Source organism: Pseudopodoces humilis, chromosome 12 (assembly GCF_049639895.1).
Source record: "Pseudopodoces humilis isolate 2021_Gansu_Grassland_sample_001 chromosome 12, ASM4963989v1, whole genome shotgun sequence".
NCBI classification, from domain to species: Eukaryota; Metazoa; Chordata; class Aves; order Passeriformes; family Paridae; genus Pseudopodoces; species Pseudopodoces humilis.
In genome coordinates this window covers 17373386-17400488 of record NC_142211.1, presented here as the reverse complement: position 1 = coordinate 17400488, position 27103 = coordinate 17373386, and the positions used below count along the sequence as shown (strand labels likewise).

Genomic DNA, 27103 nt, shown 5'->3' with positions numbered 1-27103 from the left:
TGGGTTATAGACCAAAGAATAATCGGTACTGTCTGCATTAGCAGAGAGGGAAAAAAATTCACTGATTTAGTAGGCTATACCCCGTGTGTAAGCACACTCACGGTGAATTCGGAAAGCAAAACTAAAACCTGGCAACCTGAACCACCCGCGGGCTATTAGAGTCGCTCCCGGGGGAATAACTGTGAATGGATGGAAATAATTAGACTTTGCTGGTACAAAAACTCTGGGGCCAATCCCTTCCATGAGCTAATAGGATTGAAGGAATATTGGGATGATCCGGCAAAGTTGAACAAGAGTTGGGAAGCTCCTGATAGTATATATTGGATATGTAGAAAAAAGGCATACAGCGAGCTACCCAGAAAATGGAAAGGATCCTGCACACTTGGAATAATTCGGCCCTTTTTCTTTACTCTACCTAAAACAGAGAGTAAATCATTGAGCCCCTCTCTTTGAGACATTAAACAAACAAAGGAGGGAATTAAAACGGAAACTACCAATAGCGAGAGGCAACCAGAAGTGGAACGAGGAAGAATGACCTGCCAAAAGGATCATTCAATATTACGGGCCCGCTACTTGGGCAAATGATGGCAGCTGGGGTTACAGAACCCCCATTTATCTCCTCAACAGACTTATCAGGTTGCAAGCAGTGGTAGAGATAGTTTCCAACCACACTTCAGAAGCCCTAGAACTCCTAGCCAAACAACATTCACAAATGAGAGCTTTTGTGTACCAAAACAGACTAGCTCTCGATTATCTGCTAGCCGAGGAGGGAGGAGTGTGTGGCAGATACAACGAATCCGAGTGTTGTATGGAAATAGACGATTACGGAGAAACAATAAAAGGATTGGCTGCTGAAATTAAAAAAGTAGCTCATGTGCCAGTCCAAAAATGGAATTCAATCCTACAAGCCTCCTGGTGGGACCAGATATTCGGGCAAGGGGCTTGATGGAAGAAGCTAGTATTTTTCATCACTTGTTCAGTTGCCGGAATCATTTTCCTTCCCTGCTTAATTCCTTGCTTCATCAGACTAATTCACTCTGTTGTGCAAGGAATGCAGATTGCCACACTTCCAATCGATCCTGAGAAAGCACAAGGAAGACTTACTCCTCTCTCTAAACTAATGAAATTAGAGGAGGAAAAAGAAAACGAAAATGTGATTAAAGCCTTAAAGAATTTTGAAAATAAATATAACCTGGCACAAACATACAGTGAGAATTCGTTAACGGACTGGGAAGAAAATGAATGTGAGTAAAAAAATTATAGTCCTCCCCTGCAGAATTAGATGAAATAACACGAATTTTTAATGTAATGGATTATTAGGCGGGGGACTGTGAGAAATGAACTTGTAAAAATTCGTAGAAATCTAAATAAATGTATATAACAATAATGATATAAAATATAAAGTACAGTATGACACACAAACCCTTCCCAGATCTAGCCACGAATTCCCACTCAAAGGATAACGATCCTAGCCGGCGCCCATCAACAAAAAAGAATAGACAGGACACGGCCCATCAAGCTGACAGGACAAAAACTCATCAAACTGACAAGGACAGGCTCGGTGCCCATCAACGGGGAAGAATAGACAGGACACGAAACATCAAGCCAACAAGGAGAGGCTCCGACGAGATACTCATCACCGGACCTGAACACCCCGCCTTGCAGGCTACCGTTGGGGGAAGCCATCAGGTAAACAAAAGGAAAAATCCAGCCGAAATATCCATCGGCTCCAACCCGGATCCAACCATCCCATCCAGATGGCTTGAACCACAATGAAATCAAGAATCACCCAGAACTTCTTTACATATGAGGAGACTCGGTCCGGACGTCCATTCGACTCTATTCTCCAACGCCAGGAAATCAATTCATACGACAATCAAGGACTGTTGATGAATGGTGCCTGCCTGGAATTTGGCCTCAAGGCTAAAAATCCCTATAAAAACCCCGGACAATCTACCCTCCTTCGTGGATTTGGGAACACCTATACCTTTGAGTATAGACCCCTGTCCACCCAGCGCTGCGCTGTTTGTTTTATTGTGGTTTTTCCTCATTGTTTATTTTTTTTATAGAAATTGTTTTATAATAAATTGTTTTTATTTAACCCAAATCTGCCTTTGCATTTATAACACCCTCCCTCCAAATTATTATAAATTTGAAATCAAGGGGCTTTCAGGTAGAGATCTGGGGATAGGAATAACAGTTCTTTACTAGTATAACCAGGCAAACAAACAAACAATAACTACAGCAATAACAAGAACACAGAACCAGGGACCCCGTGACAGCCTTCTCGGCTGAGATGGGATGGAGGAGAGGTTTTGTTTTCACAAACCCCCTCGGGCAGTCAGTCCCGGTGCTCCTGCAGGGCTCCGAGGAACAGTCGGCTTGAACAGCAGGGACGAGCTGAGATCCTGGGGCGGTGGATGAGGTGGATCAGCAGCTCCGTGGCGGTGGCTGGCACTGCCACACGTCCCGGCAGGGCAGGGGGTGCGAGGCCACCAACAAAGAGGGAAGAAGGAGAAGAAGCAGCAGCTCCGTCTGGGTGGTGGCAAAATTCCCTTCTCTCTACCGCCGCCGCTCCGCGGCCCCGCAGACGAACGTCCTTCCCCGAAGCCGAAGAAAGCCAGCTAAAAACCGTCCCCACCCTCCTTTCCTGCCCCCTTCCCCCCCCCCCCCCCAGGCCCGGCTACTCTTTGTCCGTTGTCAGTCACTCCTAAGTACCGGTAGTTAGGTTGTCCCAGCACATAATGGGTAAAAATTCCCCGGGCAGGCCAGAAGGACAAAACAAAAAAAAAGGACACCTAACCCTCAACACCTGACCATCCAATCCCTGGCTGTGGTCAGAAACCTATAAATCCTGGGAGGAAAAATAAACTCTCTCTTCCTTTCACTACACCTCGAGCTGTGTCCGTGTGATCTATTCGTATCCAGCGGCAACAGGAAGGAACAGTATCAAAGTCCGAAAAGTGGTCAAAAGAATAAAAGGAGCATGGGCGAGAAGACAAAGTGAAAAGTTCAGCTAAGGAGAAAATTCCTGACCTCATCCTAAAGACCCCCAGACAACCACCAAACTGACCAAAAACGACCAGTGTGCAGCCGCAAAGAGGCGTAGACCTAATTTTAGTATAAGGCGAAGACAAGCAGGGTTAAGAAAGGAATATGTATTAGGCATATTATGTAACCCTAGTTTGTAAAAGATAAAAAAGAAAGCCAAATCTCAAAAAGGGTGCATGCTTTTGGAAGAGATGTCCCCCATGCACCTCAGCGCTGAATAAATTCATACCTGTTGTAGTGCATTTAAAAAAATTATGGTATGTCCCAGGGGAAGAATTCACCCTTGGTTCTGTGTAATGTTAGGCTCTACCTAGCCTCCCTTTCTTTTTTCCTACCCCATTGGCTGTATCCCCCTTGTATCCCCTGACCTCCCCCTCCCTCTAGTTTTAAGAGACAGCACCCGAGGCACCTCGCTCTCTCTCTTGCCCCAGGCGATTCACATACAATAAACCCGGGACCACGTCCCGCAAGATTGAGCCTCCTTTGTCTAAATTACCTAAGTTCATGCTGTATATATTATGAGATCCCCCCCTGCCTGTGTTCTGTGAAGGGTGGGCACATCCCCACGGGGGACAAGGATGTAAGGATTTCTGCCAGAAACAAGAGGGTAAGCAGACTCCGAACACGGGGCCGGGGTGGGGTGCAGCCGGATTCCCTCAGGCTGAGGCTGTGACGAGCTGCGTGTCGGCAAGGTATCCCTCTGCGGAGGTCGGGAGTGGAGCGTCTGCTCTGAAGCCCTGAATCCGAGCGGCAAGTGGCCCTGGGGGCTGCGTGGCGGCTGGGGGACCCCTTTCCACACAGTGGTTGAGCGGAGAGAGCTGGAGGGCCTGGTGCACGACGGCGGGACACCTCCAAAAGACAGGAGGGATGGTTCACAGCCCTGGATCCCAGGACTGGTGGCGTGCAGCCACCAGGGGGTGGGGGAAGTCTCCCTGCAGCCCCAGGCTGGGTACAGCCAGAGGTGGGGGAGGTGAGCTCTCCCACAGCTAAAGCTAGCTGCTGAGTCCTAGAGATTACTGTAACCCTTGTGGTGCCAGTTTGTTTTCTGCGGTAGAAAAATAGACAGATTGTGTGCATAGCTGCTTTATCATCAGAATGGGATAGCAGCAAAGGGAGACAAATCTGCTTTAAAATTTCTCCCGGTTTTCCTTTTAATTCAAAAAGAATTTGTTAACAGAGAAATGAAAGTAAAAGAGAAACAGCCACTGCAGTCTTTACTGTGTTGTGAATTCATGTTGTAAATATTGGCTTTTCACAATTATTCTGATAAATATATATTATATGCTTTCACTATATTCTTTTCTCTCTTAGTAAGTTATAAGCTTAGATAGGAATTCTGAATAATAAAGATATGTTTCATCCGGACAAGGCAAGACAATGGGAGGATCAAGCTGTGGAAAACAGGCTGTTATCAGCAGCAGGAAAGGGAGAGCAAACTGTTATCAAAAAACCGGTACCAGGACGTGGGAAGGGGGGAAAGATAAGCTCAGCTGCCCTCAGAAGAAGGATGAGGGGCCCAGACTCTTATCAACAACTGACCATCTGCAGAGAAAAGGAAACCAGACTCCAAAAGAATGCTGACCAGCAAGAATAATGATGACCAGCAAAAAAATTATGCTGACCAGCAGAAACTGAGACTGTGCAAAAGCATGATCTAAGAAGGCGGAACCAGGGAGGGGACATGCTTGAATATGCATTAACCCCTCACAGCAAGGATGGGATAAAAGGGGTATCCATAGGATACCAGGTGTGCTCTTGGCAGCGCGCCAAGGCACCCGGCCGTTTTAACCCTTTGCTTTATTTCTTATGTCTCCTAATTGTCTTTTATTTATATTAAATTCTTTTTATAAATTATTAAGTGTTATAAATGCAAAGGCAAATTTGGGTTAAATAAAAAACAATTTATTATAAAACAATTTTTATAAAAAAAATAAACAATGAGGAAAAAAAACCACAATAAAACAAACAGCGCAGCGCTGGGTGGACAGGGGTCTATACCCAAAGGTATAGGTGTTCCCAAATCCACGAAGGAGGGTAGACTGTCCGGGGTTTTTATAGGGATTTTGTGCCTTGAGGCCAAATTCCAGGCAGGCACCATTCACCAAGGGTCCTTGATTGTTGTATGAATTGATTTCCTGGCGTTGGAGAATAGAGTCAAATAGACGTCCGGACAGAGTCTCCTCATATGTAAAGAAGTTCTGGGTGTTTCTTGATTTCCTTTTGGTTCAGGCCATCTGGATGGGATGGTTGGATCCGGGTTGGAGCTGATGGATATCTCGGCTGGACTTTTTCCCTTTGTCTGCCTGATTGCTTCCCCCAACGGTGGCCTGCAAGGCGGGGTGTTCAGGTCCGGTGATGAGTATCTCGTCGGAGCCCTTCCCTGTCAGCCTGATGGTTCATGTCCTGTCCATTCTTTTCCGTTGATGGGCGCCGAGCCTGTCCCTGTCAGCCTGATGGTCCATGTCCTGTCCATTCTTTTCCGTTGATGGGCGCCGGCTAGGGTCGTTATCTTTTGAGTGGGAATTCGCGACTAGATCTGGGAAGGACTTGTGGGCCACACTGTACTTTATATTTTATATTATTATTGCTACATATATATTTATTTAGATTTCTACGAATTTTTACAAGTTCATTTATCACAGTCCCCCGCCTAATAATCCATTACATTAAAAATTCGTGTTATTTCATCCAATTCTGCAGGGGAAGGACTATAATTTTCACTCACATTCATTTTCTTCCCAGTCCGTTAACGAATTCTCACCATATGCTTGTGCCAGGTTATGTCTATTTTCAAAATTCTTTAAGGCCTTCATCGCGTTTTTGTTTTCCTTTTCCTCCTCTAATTTCATTAGTTTAGAGAGGGAAGTAGGTCTCCCTTGTGCCTTCTCAGGATCGATTGGAAGGGTGGCAATCTGCATTCCTTGCACAACAGAGTGAATTAGTCTGATGAAGCAAGGAATTAAGCAGGGAAGGAAAATGATTCCGGCAACTGAACAAGTTATGAAAAATACTAGCTTCTTCCACCAAGCCCCTTGCCCGAATATCTGGTCCCACCAGGAGGCTTGTAGGATTGAATTCCATTTTTGGACTGGCACATGCGCTACTTTTTTTATTTCAGCAGCCAATCCTTTTATTGTTTCTCCGTAATCGTCTATTTCCATACAACACTCGGATTCGTTGTATCTGCCACACACTCCTCCCTCCTCGGCTAGCAGATAATCGAGAGCTAGTCTGTTTTGATACACAAAAGCTCTCATTTGTGAATGTTGTTTGGCTAGGAGTTCTAGGGCTTCTGAAGTGTGGTTGGAAACTATCTCTACCACTGCTTGCAACCTGATAAGTCTGTTGAGGAGATAAATGGGGGTTCTGTAACCCCAGCTGCCATCATTTGCCTAAGTAGCGGGCCCGTAATATTGAATGATTCTTTCGGCAGGCCATTCTTTTTCGTTCCACTTCTGGTTGCCTCCCGCTATTGGTAGTTCCCGTTTTAATTCCCTCCTTTGTCTGTTTAATGTCTCAAAGAGAGGGGCTCCCAATGATTTACTCTCTGTTTTAGGTAGAGTAAAGAAAAAGGGCCGAATTATTCCAAGTGTGCAGGATCCTTTCCATTTTCTAGGTAGCTCGCTGTATGCCTTTTTCCACATATCCAATATATGCCATCAGGAGCTTTCCCAACCCTTGTTCAACTTTGCCGGATCATCCCAATATTCTTTCAGTCCTATTAGCTCATGGAAGGGATTGGCCCCAGAGTTTTTGTACCAGCAAAGTCCAATTATTTCCATCCATTCACAGTTATTTCCCCGGGAGTGACTCCAATAGCCCGCGGGTGGTTCAGGTTGCCAGGTTTTTGTTTTGCTGTCCGAATTCACCGTGAGTGTGCTTACACACGGGGTATAGCCTACTAAATCAGTGAATTCTTTTTCTTCTCTGCTAATGCAGGCGGTACCGATTATTCTTTGGTCTATAACCTATCCCTCTGGTCTTTGTTTTGTTTTTGATATTTTAGAGCCTTCCCATTTTAGAAGTTGCTCTGGGGTTAGTCCCTCTCTCTTCCAAGGCCACCTTTCAGCTGATTTTAAACCGCCACAGATCCAACAGTTAGATAGACCTAATTCTGTGGCTATTTCTTGCATTAGATCTATGAAAAGGTTCTGGTTGGGGGTTGGCAATCCCCAATTGCTGTATTGTTTCTCTAATTGCTCATAGTGCTCACTAAGAGAGTTAAGCCTCTCTTGTTCTAGCCTCTTTTTCCAAGCTTCCACTTCTCGCCTCTCTAACTCTAGGGTTAGTTGTTTTATTTTGTTTTCAGGGTCCATCCCTTCCTCATCCCTGGAGAAGCAGAACACTTGGTCGAATTGCAAACATACTCGGTCATCACCACTTTTTAACAAATCAAGAATTATCGGTTCATTATTAAAAAAAACTTTCTCTTCATGTTTTAAATTTCTACCTTCCCAATATACTTTCCCTCCCATGGTACACATTTTTAAGTTTGCTTTATTGTAACATAAAGGGTTAACCTTATAATATGCCAAAAAGGTGGATTGTCTTTTTCCTCCTATCCAGACAGTTTTGTTACATTGGCTGCAGATTGGAATTGGAGGGAGCATTCCCACTTCTCTCCTATACCTGAAATGGGAAGCTTCAGTCTTTCTTTTCATAGGAGTTTTAGACTGCCTGTCCTTAAGACTTGCCTATGAGTGATAACACCAGACCTCCCCCTGTAGTTCACAGAGATTATACTGAGTGCCGTTGGATAAACAAAACCCCCTTTGTTGTTCTGGAGGACAGTCAATTATTCGTCCGGCATCTGTGGCAGTCTGGCACCGCTCACACTTCCCTAGGGGATGATCCCCCAGAGGCACCTCGGGGCTCATTCCCTTGGTCAAGCACATGGCTAGATTCAGGACTATCAGGATTCCCCACCGGTGTATCCCTCTGCCTTGCCCTTCGCCCGTATAAAAATATACGGCGGGGATTACCATCTTCCTGGCAGCAAGGATATTCTTCAGGGGCCCTTGTAGTCCTTATGGCGTACCTTCTTTTGAAGGCAGCCCACCGAGACGACTTAATCGTGTTTGTCCTGCACGGTACTTTTACTGTCTTTCGGCACTCGATTTCCAAAGCTTCTGCCTTGGAGTCTAGCTTCCCCCTTATCCCTTTTTGAAAAAGTAGGAACCACTCAGGAGAGTCGAGTTCCAACAACCCCGCCCTGGTGGCAAGTATTAAGAGACGGCTAGTCAAATTCTGTTCCTTTTCTGGACACTTTGTACACAATCCCTTAGGTTTGTACCCTCCCCAACAGTGGGTTACCCAAATCTGGTTACAATAGGCGCACTTAAAATGTATAAACGGAAAACAATCACACTCAGGGTTGATACAACTTATCTGGTCGTCACTGGTCATTTGTGGTGATGCTGAAGTCTAATTTTTAGTTCTCCCGGAGGGGTGGTGACTTTCCACTTGGAGGTGTCGCATTCCTTTACTTTTTTTACCCGAGATGAGTGCGTCCAACCTCTTTCTGCGGTCCGGACAGCTGTGTCTGTGGTCAGGAGAACCAGGAAAGGTCCTTCCCAATGGGGGGTGAGGGGAAGCTCCTTCCACGCTTTGACGAGGACTTTATCCCCAGGCTGTATCTGGTGTATTGCGAATCCCAGAGTGGCGCTTTGGGGGATCAGTCCTCGTTTTCGCAGTTCCTGTAAATTTTTGTTGATAGCAATGAGATATGGTTGTATTTGCACATCCTCCACTTGAGGGTGTCCTACTGGCATTCCATGTTTGTATGGCATCCCGTACAACATTTCAAAAGGGGACAGACCCGTTTCAGAATGGGGCATTGTTCTAATATTTAGTAAAGCAAGGGGGAGACACTTAATCCATGACATTTTCGTCTCTATCATGAGTTTAGACAATTGGGATTTAAGTGTCTGATTCATTCTTCCCACCTGCCCGGAACTCTGAGGATGCCAGGGAGTGTGGTATTGCCACTTAATACCCAGAGCTTCTGAAATTTGTTTTATAATTTTTGAAGTGAAATGAGTTCCTTGATCCGAATCAATACAGTCCACTATCCCATACCTAGGGATGATTTCTTCCAATAAAATTTTTGATACTGTTTGGGCCGTAGCCCTTGCCCTGGGAAAGGCTTCTACCCAGTGCGTTAGTTTGTCAACTATTACTAATAAGAATTTATATCTACCGATTTTTGGTAATTCGGTGAAGTCCACCTGGATCCTCTCAAATGGTCTGTATGAGAGAGGCCGCCCTCCCCAAACAGTTTGTTTGGAGTTGGATTTATTCACTTTTTGGACAAACCACACACCCTTGTACCTCTTGTTTGGCAATTTCAAAAATCCCCTTGCATCTGAAAAATTTCAGGAACTGATCAGCCAGTGCCCGAGTTCCCCAATGGGTCTGTTTGTGTAGTCTTTGTAATACTCTCCTTGCCACTCCCCTCGGGATCAGTTCCCTCCCATCAGGTAACCACCATTTTCCTTGTTTCATGACTCCCCCTATTTTCTTGAATTCTTCAATCTCTTTCTCTGAAGGGAGCATGGGGATTTCAGGTGATTCCTCCGGAGTCACCTTGGGAATACTTACGGTAAGCAGAGCTGCTCGTTTTGCCTCTTTATCGGCTAGGTTGTTACCTCGGGTTTGAAACTGCAACCCTGTCTGGTGTCCTTTTACATGGACAACTGATATTTCTCTCGGCTCCCGGACTGCCTCTAGAATCTGTCGGATTATTTCCCCATGAATTAGGTCTTTTCCTTTGGTATTTATCAGACCCCTCTCTTCCCAAATTTTTCCAAAAGTGTGTACCACACCGAAAGCATACCGTGAATCTGTGTATATGGTCCCTCTCTTTCCTTTCAACCTCCGGAGGGCTCTCAGGAGAGCATAGAGCTCGCAAGCTTGTGCAGACCAACTTGCTTTCAAAGGACCAGATTCTACAACTTCCCCAGATGCACCATTTATTATCGCATATCCCGATTTTCTTTTTCCCTCAATAATTTTCGAGGATCCATCTACAAACCACTTCTCTCCCCCTTCTAACTCCTGATCCTCTAAGTCCGGTCTTATTCTGGTCTGCAGCTCCACGATCTCAGAACAGTTATGCACTAACTTCTCTAGAGGTTCACCGAATAAAAACTGAGCAGGATTTTGTGCAGAAGTAGTTTTCAATTCTAAACCGGGTGAGCTGATTAAGATGGCTTCATATTTCAGGAGCCTGGAATCAGTCAGCCACTTCTCTGCTTTTTGTTGCAATATGTTTCTCACATCGTGGGGAGTGTAAACTACCAGGGGAGCCCCAAAAGTTATTTTCTTCGCTTCTCCCACTAACAGAGCCACTGCTACAATTGCTTGTAAACACGTAGGCCAACCCCGACTGACTGGATCTAAGATCTTTGAAAGAAACCCTATAGGCTTCTTTTTGTCTGCCCATTCCTGAGTCAGGACTCCCTGTGCTGTTTGTCCACTCACATCCACAAACAACTGGAATTCTTTATTCGTATCTGGTAGAGTTAGTACCGGGGCAGTCATAAGAACAGTTTTTAATTTCTGAAAATTGGACTCATCCTGTTCAGTCCACTTCAGCCTGTCAGTGTTTAATCTTTCATATAAAAACTTCACCTTTTCACTGAAACCCTCAATCCACTGCCTGCAGTATCCCAAGAGCCCTAGAATTTGTCTAATTTGCCTTTTTGTTTTTGGTGCAGGCAATGCAAGGATGCCTGCTCCCCTCTCCGGGTCCAATTTTTTTTTTCCCTTGAGATATCCAATGTCCGAGATATTTTATTTCAGGCTCTGTGAATTGCAGCTTGGATTTTGATACTTTCAAACCTTTCCTTCCTAGAAAGTTTAACAAGGCAATCGTGCTTTTCCTCACGCTCTCTTCAGTCGGTCCAGCTATTAGCAAGTCATCTACATATTGCAAAAGCTTTGTCTTGTCCTCAAGAGCAAATTGGGTTAACATTTGTTCTAAAGCTTGTCCGAAAAGGTTCGGAGACTCCACAAACCCCTGGGGGAGGACCGTCCACCTTAGCTGTTGCTTACGGTTTGTATCTGGGTCCTCCCACTGAAATGCAAAATAATCTCTACTCCTTTCATCCAGAGGGCAAGTCCAAAAAGCATCTTTCAAATCAATCACACTATACCACACATCTTCTGGTGTGAGCCTATTTAGTAAAGTATAGGGGTTGGCCACCACCGGGAATCTAGTCCGGGTCCTAGCGTTTACCGCTCGTAGGTCCTGGACCAATCGGAAGCTGCCATCCGTCTTTTTTACAGCCAGGATGGGGGTGTTGTGTTGAGACATGCAAGGTTCTAAAGTTCCCCCTTTTAGGAGGTCATCAATTATTTGTTTCAACCCCCTTCTCCCTTCCATCGGGATGGGATATTGTTTAACTCTTATAGGGTCTTCAGAGTTCTCGATTTTTATTTCGATAGGTTTGATATCTAGCTTTCCTACCTCTCCTTTTGAATGCCATACTTCAGGGTTTATTTTCTCCTCATCCTTAGGAGTCAACTTAAATATTTTCACCACCAATTCAGAGTTTTTAATCATGATATTAATTCTTAAAGCGACAATCATGTCCCTTCCCAGCAAATTGTAATCTGCTTCTTCTACTAATAGCAAATTCCCTAAGCAAATTTTATTTTCAGATTCTATTTCCACATCTTTTATTATAGGTACTTCAAAGGGGTCTCCCTTTGCACCGATTACAAAAACTTTTTCTCTGCTAGCCACACATCCGTATGGCAATTTCTGCAGGGTACTTCTCTCTGCCCCAGTATCCACAAGAAAACTTACCTCCTGTCGTTGGGGTCCCACTTTTAACTTTATCAAGGGCTCCTTGGATGTTCTGGTCCCCAAATTAAAGAGCCCCTGACACCCCTAGTCTTCCTGAAAAATTTTCTCATCTTTTATTTTTTGTTTACAATTCCGCTGAACGTGTCCTACCTGTTTACAGTAGTAGCATTCAGGGGGCTCTCTCCGTGGGGCCGGGGCTGCCCGGTGAGAACCTCGACCTTTCCCGGGTAGTGTTTTAAACTTACCCTGCATCTGTTCTTGTTTCTGGACCTCTTTTACCGCAGTTACTAAAATTTTAGCTTGCAATTTCTGCTTCTCATCCTCTCTCCTCATGTATACTTTTTGAGCTTCCCTTAGGAGCTCCTGGAGACTTTTATCTTGCCACCCCTCGATCTTTTCTAATTTTCTCCTAATATCTTCCCAAGATTTAGCAACGAATTGTGTTTTTAACAGAACCTCCCCCACAGGAGAGTTCGGGTCAGTCCCAGAGTAAATCTGTAAACTTCGCCGTAATCTCTCGATCCATTCAGTGGGTGGTTCCTCTTTTCCTTGACATTCTCTAAAAACTTTGCTAATATTCTGGCCCCTAGGGACCGCTTCTCTTATACCTTGTACAATCATGCTCCTTAAATCCATCATGTTCCGTCTGCCTTCCTCCGTCTGTGCATTCCAGCTCGGGCTTACGCTAGGCCATTTCTGGTTACCTGGCGTCCCCTGTGGATTGCGTCTGTCCCAGTCTCTGATCCCGGCTTGTTTAATCATCTCCCTTTCCTCCTGATTAAACAATGATCTCAGGATTGCCATAAGATCGTCAAAGGTATAAATACTACTCCCTAAAAATTCATCTAACCTCTCAGCCACCCCAAGAGGGTCATCCAACAACCGCCCCATCTCTTTCTTAAATGCCCTTACATCTCCAGAGTTAAGGGGTACATTCACAAAACCGATCACTCCCGGGGCCGTCGGTACTTCCCTAAGAGGGAACAACCGGTGCCCCTCTTCACTCTCTCCCCATTCATTATCCGTCATTCTCGCTCTCAAACGGGTTCTACTTGCGGGAGGGGAATTGGTGATTGTGGATTGCCTCCCTGTTATCAATTGTGGGAATTCTGCCGCCACCCGGCTGAAGGGAGGAATCCCCTCCGTTGTATGGGAGGGTCCCGGTTGTGGCGGCTGGACCGGCAGGGACGGATAGGGTGATCCCCAGCCTTGTGCAGGAAAAACCTCCGAGGAGGTTGCTGTGGTTACGGTGTTTACAGGCGGGGGAAGGGGAAGGGCTGCCGGCATCGCTGCTGGCCCCGAGTCTCCCGCTTGAGACACCCATATCTCAGTGGGTTGGTCTCGGGGGCCCAAGGGTGCTGAAGGCACCACTTGATCTGCAGAGGAAGGTCCCGCCGGTCCACGATATGGGGGTGGTAAGTGATCGAGGGGTTCCCAGGACTCAGCTCTCGACTCACGTTTTTCTTTTTGTTTTATTGGAAATAGCCCTACTCTGACATTTACCCAGAGCTTAGCATATTCCCTCTCCTCAGGATCTGAGGGGACCTTGTTCTCCACATAGGAGAATAACTTATTACACGTCCATTTTTCAAATGTGCCTAACACTGGCCAAGTGAGGTGACTTCTCAACTCCTGTCCTCCCCAAACCTCCATACAATAATGTATTAATTTCTCCTTTGATTTCCCCTTCCTCTGGGGACAATCTTCCCAGTGTTTTAGCATCCACCCCAAGGGACTCTCCAGTGGGATGTCTGGTGATTCCTCCCCCTGATCGGAGGAATCTTTCCCTGTGCTTCTTCTTTGAAGCTTACTCTTTTTCTGCCCCATACTTCGCAAATATATATATTCTTACCTTTCTTCGACTTCTCCGGGAGTCGATATCTGTTTCTGCGTTGTGTACTTAGGAATCAAAATTTGCCGATACTCACCTTTCAGCGAGCTGAGCTGAGGTCTCTTGTAATCGGTACTTTTTGATTCTTTCCTGGACCTCTACCTGGGTCCGTTTACTAAAAGGGTTTACCAATTCTCGAGCTCGACAAGACGTATCCTTCCCCTTTTAGTTCCTTGCGATCAGTTCCCGAGACACCCTTTGGCCTCAGGTTTTACGAGTGTGTGTCGAGAGAAAAAAAAAAGCTTTCACTCTGTATCGCTTCCTTCGCGGCCGGCCAATTCCCTCGCGGGAGGATGGAAACGCGGCCTTGAAGTCCGCACTCGCTTCGTGATCAGATCACGTCTCACACACTCGCCCGATCGCCCACTCAACCAGCAGTACTTACAGCTATTTTCCTGCGTGGGTGTCTTTGTGCACACTAGACGTTTTACGAGCAAAGCAAGCCGCGGCTTCCCGAAGGCTCCGTGCCTTCCCGAGCTCTCCGATCCGGATCCTTTTCCTTTTTATTGTGGTTTTTACCTCAGCCTAAATTTGGTTCGGATATCGGAATGAACTACGGGGGCTCTCAGCTCACCAGGCCGCCAAAATCAGCGGGGGTACCCGTCCTGGGCAGCGAGATTCCCCGCAGTTTCTCCGATCCGAGTCACGGCACCAATCTGTTATAAATGCAAAGGCAAATTTGGGTTAAATAAAAAACAATTTATTATAAAACAATTTTTATAAAAAAAATAAACAATGAGGAAAAAAAACCACAATAAAACAAACAGCGCAGCGCTGGGTGGACAGGGGTCTATACCCAAAGGTATAGGTGTTCCCGAATCCACGAAGGAGGGTAGACTGTCCGGGGTTTTTATAGGGATTTTGTGCCTTGAGGCCAAATTCCAGGCAGGCACCATTCACCAAGGGTCCTTGATTGTTGTATGAATTGATTTCCTGGCGTTGGAGAATAGAGTCAAATAGACGTCCGGACAGAGTCTCCTCATATGTAAAGAAGTTCTGGGTGTTTCTTGATTTCCTTTTGGTTCAGGCCATCTGGATGGGATGGTTGGATCCGGGTTGGAGCTGATGGATATCTCGGCTGGACTTTTTCCCTTTGTCTGCCTGATTGCTTCCCCCAACGGTGGCCTGCAAGGCGGGGTGTTCAGGTCCGGTGATGAGTATCTCGTCGGAGCCTTTCCCTGTCAGCCTGATGGTTCATGTCCTGTCCATTCTTTTCCGTTGATGGGCGCCGAGCCTGTCCCTGTCAGCCTGATGGTCCATGTCCTGTCCATTCTTTTCCGTTGATGGGCGCCGGCTAGGGTCGTTATCTTTTGAGTGGGAATTCGCGACTAGATCTGGGAAGGACTTGTGGGCCACACTGTACTTTATATTTTATATTATTATTGCTACATATATATTTATTTAGATTTCTACGAATTTTTACAAGTTCATTTATCACATTAAGTGAATCTCGTTTTTAAGACTGGATTCCCCTAACCCTTCTCCCAAAACCCCTGCTCCTCTGCTGAAAGAGGTACCTGGGACAATTCAAGAAAAACAGGAAACGCAGCTTAAGAATGCCAGTCCTGGTCCCATGTGTCTCCTTCAGCCACCCAGTTCTGATAGTTCTGCGCAAACCATCAGGACTCCCTCCCTATATCCTTCTCCCAGTGTTAATGAACTCCTCTATCCCCACGTGGCTGAGAGCCAAGATGGCACTGGCCTTGTGTTACCTGGCCACATGGTGAATCCTCCTGTGCATCCCCTTTCTCCTACCCACAATCCCTTTCACCCAACAGTTCCTGCCCACAACTCTTATTACAATCCCTTTCTTCCCTCAGACATTCCTCCCCACTCCACCATACCCCCGCCCTGCCAGACACCACTCTACAACCCCGCCTCCTGATGTTGCAATCCTACTCTCCATGCCTCCGCCTCCTGTCTCCACAGGGGGAGTGGTAGTGGGAGAGAGATCTACACCCCTTGTTCCTGCGAAGGGGCAGGGGGAGAAGTGTCCCGGCCCTGCCCCCTGGGGTGGGGGGAATGGGCCCTCACCCAGCTCCTGCGGGGTAGAAGCTGGGCCCCTCCACAGGCTCGGTGAGAGAACAGGGCCCCCAGGGCCCGGCAAGGGTGGGTGTGGGTGGGGAAACCCAGGGAATACTAACCCTGAGGAAGATGAAGATATGCTTACAGCTTCTCCTGTAGTATATAATAACAGCAGAGGAGCAATGCAAACACAATTTCAGCCTTTCAGTTTCCAAATTATCAAAGAAATTTGTAAAATAAAAAAAGAGTTTGTTAAAAATAGTGAAGTTTTAAGAGGAATAATAAGAACTACATTAAAATCACAGGATTTAATTCCGGCTGATCTTAAAGATTTATTCCGGTGTCTACTGACTCCCTCCGAGTTTGACCTTTGGGAAAGCTCATGGAAAAAATCTTTAACAGAACTCCTAGCTGAACTTAAGCAAGGCAACCAAAATGCACATGATGCAGAGAATAATGAAATAACTAGAAAATTTATGTGGAGAAGGGATTTGGGCTAATCCTGAAGATCAAGTGAGACTATTAACAAAATTTATTGCAGATACGATCTGATGTGGCAGAAAGAACTTTTAACCAATTGCCAACTGTTGAAACTCAAGTTAGCTATGTTAATATTAAACAGCTTCCATCAGAAAGATTTTGTAGTTTGTGGACCGACTTAGACTGCAAATATAGAGACAGGTAGGACCAGTGGCCCAGACAGAACTAATTAAAGAGATGGCTCAAAGGAATGCCAACGAAGCCTGTCGTAGAGTGATTCTGAGTCTGCCTATTAATCCTCCACCCACTATAGCAGACATGATTGAAGCCTGTGAAAAAAAGGCAGATTTGTACAGTGTACACAACCAGAAGCCAGGACCAATAAACCCAAGGACTGTGGCAGCTGCAACACCAGGAATGAACAAGCCACAGATGTCATCAGAACAGCTGCAGCATATCATCTGCTTCCAGTGTAAGAAGTCAGGACATTTTGAGAGGAATTGTCCTCAAAACCAGCAACAAAAGAAACACTAGAAAGAAGCTGTAGCAAATCAACAAAAAAAACTAGGAAAAAAGCACTATTTCGTCGAGCGCCAAGACACAAAAGCGATGGACATGAAACAAAAAAAGACCTCTATTTTAATTGGAAAGGGTGAGGAAAGGGAGCGGGGTGTGGGACCACAGAAAATTAATTGTGGGAAACGCATGCCTAACAAGATTTGGCAGCCACAGAACCAAACTAGACTTGTAAATGCTGAAGCTTTTTATTTCAGAACTGACCATTGGACAGTCATTGGAGTGGACCTGCAGGACACTTCACAAGATATGGTTGGACTGGCTAGTTGGTATTTTGTTATTTGGGACACACCACACACACCCCTAGAGATTTAAGTATCTCCCATGACAATTAAGGGAGATCTGCTACACCTCACTCTCCTGGGTAGATGTCCACAACCACCCTTCCATTTGATCAAGAGCAGATAATAGCCCGGGTGATTCCTGTTCCAACAGAAGTTCCATTAGATGATAAAGCACCAAGAGTCTACTGGGCAGAAGTGGTTGGTGAGGACAAACCCATTATGAGGTGCAACCTGATACATGGATCAGAGCATCTCCGTGTGGAAGGGTTGATTGACACAGGGGCAAATGTGACTATCATACCCGAAAGAGTGTGGCCTTCACATTGGGAATTGCAACCTGTGGTGGGAAAAATACAGGGTGTTGGAGGTGTAAAAGTGGCAAAAATCTCTAAGAGCATTGTTCAGATTGAGGGCCAGGATGGACGATTGGATAGTGTCCATCCATTTCTCACTGACTATAAGTGCCTCCTGTGGGGGAGAGACACCATGTCCCAGTGGGGAGTCAAACAAACCATTCCTGACAACCCCCAGGGTTTTTAGAGGGGGCCACTGTAGAGCGTCCTACCCAAAAGTTAATGTGGCTGGATGACAATCCAGTCTGGGTAAACCAGTGGCCTCTCAGTAAACAGAAGCTCAGGGTGCTGCAAAACCTGGTAGAGGAACAACTAGCCAAAGGCCACATAGTAGAAAAAAACAGCCCTTGGAATCCCCCAGTCTTTGTGATAAACAAGCCAGGGAAATATAAGTGGTGCCTCCTTCAAGATTTGAGAGAAATAAACAAAAAGATTGAAGACATGGGGTCGCTCACACCGGGAATGCCCTCCCTGACAATGCTTCCACAAAATTGGCAATTGGCAGTGCTAAACATTAAAGACTTTTTTTTCTAAATTTCCCTGCACCCAGAATATGCACCACAATTTGCTTTTTCCATTCCCACAGTCAACCAGGAAGCCCCAATGAAGAAATACCACTGGAGAGTTTTGCCTCAGGGAATGAAAGCGAGTCCCTTTATCTGCCAGTGGTATGTGGTGTCATTGTTAACCCCTGATCGTGCTGAAAAAGGGAAGCCGTTATTTTGCACTACATGGATGATGTGCTAGTGTGCTGCCCAATGACACAATACTCCAACACACACTTGACCTAGTGGTTAAAGTTTTAACCTCTGCTGCATTCCAACTGCAAGAGGACAAAGCTCAAAAGATGCCACCTTGGAAATACCTGGGCCTGGAGATCACTGCACGGACTGTTGTTCCACAGAAATTAGAAATCATTAGCAATCCTAAAACCCTAGCTAATCTCCATTCACTATGTGGGTCCCGGAACTGGGTCAGACCCTGGCTAGGTCTCACTAATGAAGACCTGAGTCCCCTGCTCAATTTATTGAAAGGGGAGAGAGAGTTGCTTTGTCCCAGGGAACTGACTGCAGAAGCAAAAACCGCAATTGAAAAAGCACAAAGGGCCTTGACAGAAAGACAGGCACATCACTTCAAGCCTGAGCTGATTCAAAAGGCCAGGGTGAGGCTGCAGGAACTGGCTGGTTGTGACTTTGTGTGTATTCAGCTCCGAGTCAGACTTTCTGGGGAGGGAAAGCACTCTCCTGAGAAACTGACCAAGGAGATGTTTGAGCACCTGCTGCAGAGTAATGCTAACCTTCAGTTATCTCTGGACAGCTACATTGGGCAAATATCAGTCCATGCACCATTGCACAAATTGTTTCATGAGGAATTCCACCTCATTCCTCATGAGAAAACGAGCCATAGGCCGCTCAAAGCTCTTACAGTGTTCACTGATGCATCTGGGGCATCCCATAAGTCGGTGATGACTTGGAGAGATCCTCAGACTCAGCATTGGGAAGCTGATGTTGAGTTTGTGGAGGGGTCACCCCAGATAGACGAACTGGTTGTGGCCGTGCAAGCCTTTGAGCAGTTTTTAGAACCGATTAATTTGGTTACTGACTCAGCCTACCTAGTAGGGGTGATGTCCAGAGCAGAGCAGGCAGTTCTCAAGGACATCGAGAACGAGCATCTCTTTAGGTTGCTCTCCAAACTAATTTGTTTGGTTTCAACTCGAGAACATCCTTTCTATGTGATGCATGTAAGGTCCCACACCAATTTACCAGGTGAAATCGCTCAGGGGAAGAGGAAAGCTGATTCCCTTGCCGCCCCAGCCGAAAAGGTACGTCTTCCAGATGTATTCCAGCAGGCCAAGCTGAGCCACCAGCAATACCATCAGAATATGCCAGGACTGATCCGTCAGTTCCAGCTGACACGGGGTCAGGCTAAAGCCATTGTGGCTACCTGTCCCAGTTGCCAGCTCCAGGCTGTGCCATTGCTGGGTGTCGGGGTTAATCCCTGAGGCCTTGAGAGCTGCGAAATGTGGCACACAGACATCACACACATTCCCAGTTTTGGTTGCCTTAAATATGTGCATGTGAGCATTGACACATACTCAGGAGCAGTGTATGCCTCTGCTCATGCGGAAGAAAAATCTGTACATGCCAAACAACACTTAGTACAGGCCTTTTCAGTGCTGGGGATCCCTAAAGAAATTAAAACTGATAATGGCCCAGCATATCAATCCAAAGAGTTCCTAGAATTTGTCCAGCAGTGTGAATGGAACACAAAATTGGCATGCCCCACTCCCCCAAAGGCCCAGCTGTGATTGAGCATACCCACCAGACACTCAAACAATTCCTGCCCAGACAAGGCAGTGAGGCAGTGTGGATGTCTCCACAACAGAAGCTCTGTAAAGCTATGTCTACCATCAATTTCCTAAACTGTTCATTTGAAAACATGAGTTCCCCAGTGTCTCGGCATTTTAACAGTGGTGATCAATTTAAGTTGTCACAGCGTCCGCTAGTTTTAATCAGAGACCCAGAAATCCGGCAGATCAAAGGCCCCTATGAACTTGTCACCTGGGGGTGTGGCTAAGCTTGTGTGTCTACCCCTATAGGCCCCTGATGGATACCTCAGAAGTGGGTAAAGCCTTTTGCTCCCAAAAACCCATCCCCAGCAAGAAGAGATGAGAAGCAAGTGTCTGTTGCTTCCAAGAGAAGACGCTGCCGGAAAGAGCAAGAAGAAACCTTTCTAGCATCTGACCTGCACACTTTGACTGTGAACATGTTTTAAAAAATGTTTGTTTCCTTTTTTTTAGAGATGACCTACCTCCCACTCAAATCCACGATGGGCCTTACCCCAACAGTCATCCTGCTCGCGCTGAGCAGTCTGGCAGCTGCCTGGATCATCCTTCAGCCATGAAAGAACATCTGGGTGACCCTGGCACAAACACTCCAACAAGAGAATATCTGCTTGCCCACTGCAGCAGAAAAGGACCCTATGTCCACCTGTTTGGTAGGAATCTCACTGCAATCTGGAGATTTTCCAGTCATCTTTGACACCCCCAAACCTAACACAGCTCCCAAAACACACAGAACCCAGCCACACAAAAGCTGTAAGCGGTGAGCTGTAGTAGTTAAGAACCCTGTAGAAGAGTGGCTACCAAAACTGCCCAGAGCAGAAAAAGAGCCCCAAGAATTAGTTATTAGGTTCTTCCCCCGCACCTTATTGTATCCACCTTACTTATAACTCACTGACATATACTAAATTACACCACTTAATACAGTATTGAAACTAATTCAAAGCCAAACAATGGTGTAGTGTGCTAAGTCATGTCACAGCAGTTGATCCTCTCCTCTCACATCCAAGAACCCTCCCTAAAAGCATATTTCTGATTTGCGGAGATAGAGCATGGGCAGGGATCCCATCTCGCCTTTGAGGAGGACTGTGTACCTTTGGGAGGCTGTCCCTGTTAACACCTAACCAAACCCAAATTAATAAATGGATTCAAAAGGAGAATTTGACCCACAAAGTTTGCAAAAGAAACACTGACATTTTAGACCCAAATTGTGATTCTGACATTTTTCATTGGGCAAAATAAAAAAGAATTGCTGTATCCGTATTTCTTCCATGGGTTCACTGTGTCTGGGTTAGGTGGATGAATGGGGATACAATTTAACATCATAATCAACCCAGAACATTCCACCCCTTATCCCCATATCGTCGACTTACTGCCAAAACTAACATTCTAACTCTGCACACATATACATACGTAAAAACTTCCCCTCAGTTCCACCCACTGCCCCACACCAATCTACTGAATCCAGGCCCCATGCTGGAGAGCTGCAGGATTCCCCACTCTCTCATTTTACTCACTCAAAACACCATCTTTCACTTTCTCATACCTTCAACACTAACACATCTCCTTCTGTTTCATGTCTGCGTGGTTTAACGTACAGACGATGGCAGTAACCTTTTACCCAATGATCAGGTCTCTCTGAGGTACACATCGTGTTGTTCCATCTCCCTGCATTATCCACCATTTACAACCTAGTTCTTGAGCAAAGACAACCCCACGAATGGGTTTGTCTGTGCTCGAGGTAGAATTGACCCAAACTGTCTTCCCTAACAGACCTCTGACATGTACCACTGGGACTTTACCTCCATCTACTACATACAAAGACTCAGACTGGGCAGGACCTGCACAGTTGGTGGAACCTCTGGTGTTGACTAACCAGGTGGCCTTTGCTAGATGCTGCTCCCAGTTTTTAAAAGATCCTCCACCCAGTGCCTTCAAGCTGGTTTTAAGCAGGCCATTGCACCGTTCAACTTTCCCAGCAGCAGGTGCATGGTAGGGGATATGGTACACCCACTCAATGCCATGTGTCCCTAGCCCAGGTGTTTATAAGGCTGTTCTTGAAATGAGTCCCATTGTCTGACTCAATCCTCTCAGGGGTGCCATGCCTCCAAAGGACCTGCTTTTCAAGTCCCAGGATGGTGTTACGGGCAGTGGCATGTGGCACAGGGTAGGTTTCCAACCATCCAGTGGTGGCTTCTACCATTGTGAGCACATAGCGCTTGCCTTGGCCGGTTTGGGGCAGTGTGATGTAGTCAATCTGCCAGGCCACCCCGTATTTGTATCTGGACCACCACCCACCGTACCAGAGGAGCTTCAACTGCTTGGCCTGCTTGATCGTGGCACGCATCTCACAGTCATGAATGACCTGAGAAATGCTGTCCATGGTTAAATCCACCCCTCGGTCCTGTGCCCACTTATAGGTAGCATCTCTACCCTGATGATCTGAGGCGTCATGGGCCCATTGAGCTAGGAACAACTCTCCCTTATGCTCCCAATCCAAATCTATTCTTGACACTTGTATCTTTGCAGCCTGATCTACCTGCTTATTATTTTGGTGTTCCTCATTAGCTCTATTCTTGGGGACATGGGCATCTACGTGGCGGACTTTCACTGGTAGTCTCCCTACCCTGGTAGCAATATCTTTCCACTCTTTAGCAGCCCAAATTGGTTTTTCTCTATGCTGACAATTAGCCTCTTTCCACCTCTCCAACCATCCCCACAGAGCATTGGCCACCATCCATGAATCCTTGTAGAGGTAGGGCTTTGGCCACCTCTCTCTTTCAGCAATATCCAAAGCCAGTTGAACGGCTTTGAGTTCAGCAAGTTGACTTGGTCCACCCTCTTTTTCAGTAGCTTCTGTGACCTGTCATGTGGGGCTCCATATGGCTGCTTTCCACTTCCAGTTCATCCCTACGATGCGACAGGAACCATCAGTGAAAAGAGCGTAGCGTGTTTCTTCTGCTGGCAGCTGGTTATATGGTGGAGCTTCTTCAGCCCTTGTCACTTCCTCTTGTTCTTCATCTATGAGACCAAAATTTTCACATTCAGGCCAATTTGTATTTATTTCCAAAATCCCAGGGCAATTCAGTTTACCAATACTGGCGTGCTGCATGATAAGAGCAATCCACTTGCTCCATGTGGCACTGGTTGCATGATGGGTGGAAGGAACCTTTCCTTTAAACATCCACCCCAGCACCAGTAGTCGGGGTGCCAGGAGGAGTTGTGCTTCAGTGCCAATCACCTCTGACGCAGCTTGGACTCCTTCATAGGCTGCAAAAATTTCTTTTTCTGTTGGGGTGTAATTGGCTTCAAATCCTCTGTAGCTTCGACTCCAAAACACTAATGGTGGGCCTCAAGTCTCCCCAGGCACCTTCTGCCAAAGGCTCCAGGACAGACCATGGGTCCCGGCTGCAGAGTAGAGCACGTTCTTCACATCTGGTCCTGTCCTGACTGGGCCAAGGGCTACTGCATGAGCAATCTCCTGCTTGATTTAGGCAAAGGCTTGTTGCTGCTCAGGGCCCCAGTGGAAATTATTCTTCTTCCGGGTGACCAGGTAAAGAGGGCTCACAATCTGACTGTATTCAGGAATATGCATTCTCCAAAAGCCTATGGCACCTAGGAAAGCTTGTGTTTCCTTCTTATTAGTTGGTGGAGACATTGCTGTGATCTTGTTGATGACATCAGTAGGAATCTGACGCTGTCCATGTTGCCACTTTACCCCCAGGAACTGAATCTCACGAGCTGGTCCCTTAACTTTGCTCTTCTTGATGGCAAAAGCAGCTTCCAGGAGGATCTGGATGATTTTCTCTCCTTTTTTAAATACTTCTGCTGATGTGTTCCCCCACACAATGATGTCATCTATGTACTGCAGATGTTCTGGAGCTTCACCCTTTTCCAGGGCAGCCTGGATCAGTCCATGGCAGATGGTGGGGCTGTGCTTCCACCCCTGGGGCAGTCGGTTCCAGGTGTACTGCACTCTCCTCCACGTGAAGGCAAACTGAGGCCTGCATTCTGCTGCCAGGGGGATGAAGAAAAATGCATTGGCAATGTCAATAGTGGAGTACCACTTCGCTGCCTTGGACTCCAGCTCGTACTGGAGCTCCAGCATGTCCGGCACAGCAGCGCTCAGCGGTGGAGTCACTTCATTCAATGCACGATAGTCCACAGTCAGTCTCCATTCTCCTTCAGATTTACACACAGGCCAAATGGGACTGTTGAAGGGTGAGTGGGTTTTGCTGACCACCCTTTGGCTCTCCAGCTCTCGGATCATCTTATGGATGGGGATCACAGCATCTCGAGTTGTTCTATACTGTCGGCGGTGCACCGTCGAGGTGGCAATTGGTACTTGTTGTTCTTTCACCTTCAGAAGTCCTACTGCAGATGGATTCTCGGACAGTCCAGGCAAGGTGTTCAGTTGCTGGACACCCTCTGTCTCCACAACTGCTATCCCAAATGCCCACCTGAGTCCTTTTGGGTCTTTGAAATACCCACTTCGGAGGTAGTCTATGCCCAAAATGCATGGGGCCTCTGGGCCTGTCACAATAGGGTGTTTCTTCCACTCATTTCCAGTCAGGCTCACATCAGCTTCCACTAAAGTAAAGTCCTGGAATCCCCCTGTCACACCAGCAATAGAAACAGATTCTGCCCCTACATGTCTTGATGGGATTAGCGTGCACTGTGCACCAGTGTCAACCAAGGCCTCATATCTTTGTGGTTCTGATGTGCAAGGCCAACAAATCCACACAGTCCAAAAAACACGATTTTCCCTAGCCTCTACCTGGCTAGAGGCAGGGCCCCTCTAAGCCTGGTTATCTTTCTTTCTTTGGGTATATGTCTTGGAGGTTTTTTCAAGGGGATCGGACATGTCATCATCATCATACCTGGCAGTTTGGCTACGGGCAACTGGAGCTGCTTCCCTTTTAGTGGAACTTCCTTTGTGACTCTTCTCTTCCTTCAATTCATGCACCCGTTGTGCCAGAGCCGCAGTAGATTTCCCATCCCATCTCCTCATGTTTTCTCCGCAATCACGCAGGAAGAACCACAGCTCAGCTCGTGGGGTATACCTTCTCTCCCGATCTGGGGAACGCCTGCGTTGAGTGCCAGGACCTCTGATCTGTACTGCTGAGATTTGGAGAAGGTCCTCTTTAATATCCTCTCTAAGTTTCTTGTGATTCTCCTCTATCTTATCTTCTAATTTCTGCAGACGTGTTTCCACAGCTGCGATTCTTGCATGTGTGGGGCCATGCACTGCATCTGCGTATGCTCAAAGCTTCTTCGCCATATCAAGCACAGTCTCCTGCCTTTCATCCCGTTTCATCATTGCTAAAGCAGATGCATATTCTTGTGGCCCAAGTCGTACCAATTTTCGCCACATCACGGATGTACATGGCACCAAGTCTGGATTCTTAGTTGGTATGTCATCTGAAAAAACACTCTCTGCCACTGCCATTTCTCTCAGGCGTTGGATCCCTTGTTCAATGGTTTTCCACTGTGTTTGCTGCATGTAGAGATCATCTACACACAGATATCTTTGAGCTACCCTTTCCAGGACCCGTGCCCAGAGACTGTGAGGGTTAGCCCCCCTCATCATCCCCTGGTCGATAACCGGATTGTGTGACAGGGACCCCAGATGCCTCGCTTCAGTACCATCCAGAACTGTAGCTTCAGCTGCAGCGTCCCACAGACGGACTTACTAACTAATTATAGATTCATCAGGTGTCGAGTGTAGTCCTTCCTCAGGCCACGAAGTTCTTTCACGGAAAAGGACTCAATATTAGCCTCAGATCTTGTGTCAGTTGCTTTGACTCTTGATTTTATGTCAGGAGGCGTTGAGGGTCCTTCTCCTGCATCATCATTATCATCCACTGGTCGATCGGTTTTGTCCGTGCACTTTCCACTTCTCGTGCTAGTAGCAACAGCCATTGGTTGAGGCTTGCTGTCTGGTTTAGCTACCAGCTTTGTAACTGGGAGGTTGGCTGCAGCCTGAGTAATTGGGGTAACTGTTAATTTGTCTCCCTGTCCCCTTTCTCCTGTTTGCTGCCCTACAGTATCCAGCAATGTATGATAAGCATATGCTAGGGCCCAGCTTACTGCAATGATCTTTTTTTCCTTGGAATCATCCTGACACTTCTCTTTCAGGTATTTCCCCACCTCAGCTGGATTCTGAATTTGTTCATGTGGAAAATCCCAAACTATAGGGTCAGAAAATTGCTTCAGAATTTGGCCCTTATCCTCCCATTCTCCACACCACTCAGGATTTTCCACGCCTGGTTCAGGGGTCTCATCAGTCCCTCTAGAAATCTCAGCCCTCATTCTAGAGAGGCTGAAGACTGTATAGAGGAAACTTACTAGATTAAATGCCAGAAAGATGGTCTCCTTAACATTCAGGGGAAACTGAACACTCTTCTATAGTGATGTAACCAATTCAGAAGAGAAGAAGGAAAGGAAAGGCTGAAAAGCCTCATTCCCTGCTCCTCCTCTAACAAACTGGGTGCATAACCATACCCATGAATTCTTTATACATGGAACAGACTCCAGCACCTGAATAAACTTCTTAGAAATCATAATCACTAGGCCCAGCCCAATAGCTATTCTAATCTGTGCCCCTCTACTGTAAAAGCTATGTGTTAGGGACAATACCTGGGCTAGTTGTGGATAAGAAAATAAACCAAGGGACCATAAAGGTATTAAAATCTCAAAAAAGCCTAGTGACCAGAAACACATGAAGGCCTGCACCCCAAAAGACATTACTAATTCAAACAGCATGGCTGGATGGCTAGGGACTGCTTTATCTTATCCCAATACAAAGTAATTGCCACTTCAGTACAATCAGTACAGGGTTTTTCCACATTCTCGTGCCACGCGCTGGGCGCCAATGAATGTATTTGTCCTGGTTTAGGGCAAAATTTGGGAGAAAACCTCCAGTGGGGCTCCCCCTGGGAAGCAAACCCACGTGGCCCTTTTTTTCCCACCCCCCAACCGGTTCGGGAAGAGATTTCTCTGAGAGAAGTGGAAAAAACCTGTTTATTTCACAGGCACAGCACTACCCAGCACAAGAATGAACGATATCAAATTACAAAACCTCTCGCTGTTCCGAAGAGATGACAAACTTCAGAGGGTCTCTTTTCTGTGGGTGTTCGCTCTGTTATTAGTCTCTTTGGCGCTGGAAAATGCCGCTGCCCAGGCTGGGCTCCCGGTAGTCCATGGGTGCAAGCTCCCGGTGCTCCCCCGAGTCCCCAGTCCAGAGCAGGTTCGATTCGTTTCAAAAAAGGGAAAGAAAACAGTCCAGGA

General features: G+C 46.5%; 1 pseudogene; it reads right to left on the bottom strand.

The window, feature by feature from the left end:
* Window positions 1-26578, bottom strand: part of LOC148183450 (uncharacterized) — a 35224-nt pseudogene extending 8646 nt beyond the window's left edge.
* Window positions 26579-27103: the final 525 nt, after the last annotated feature.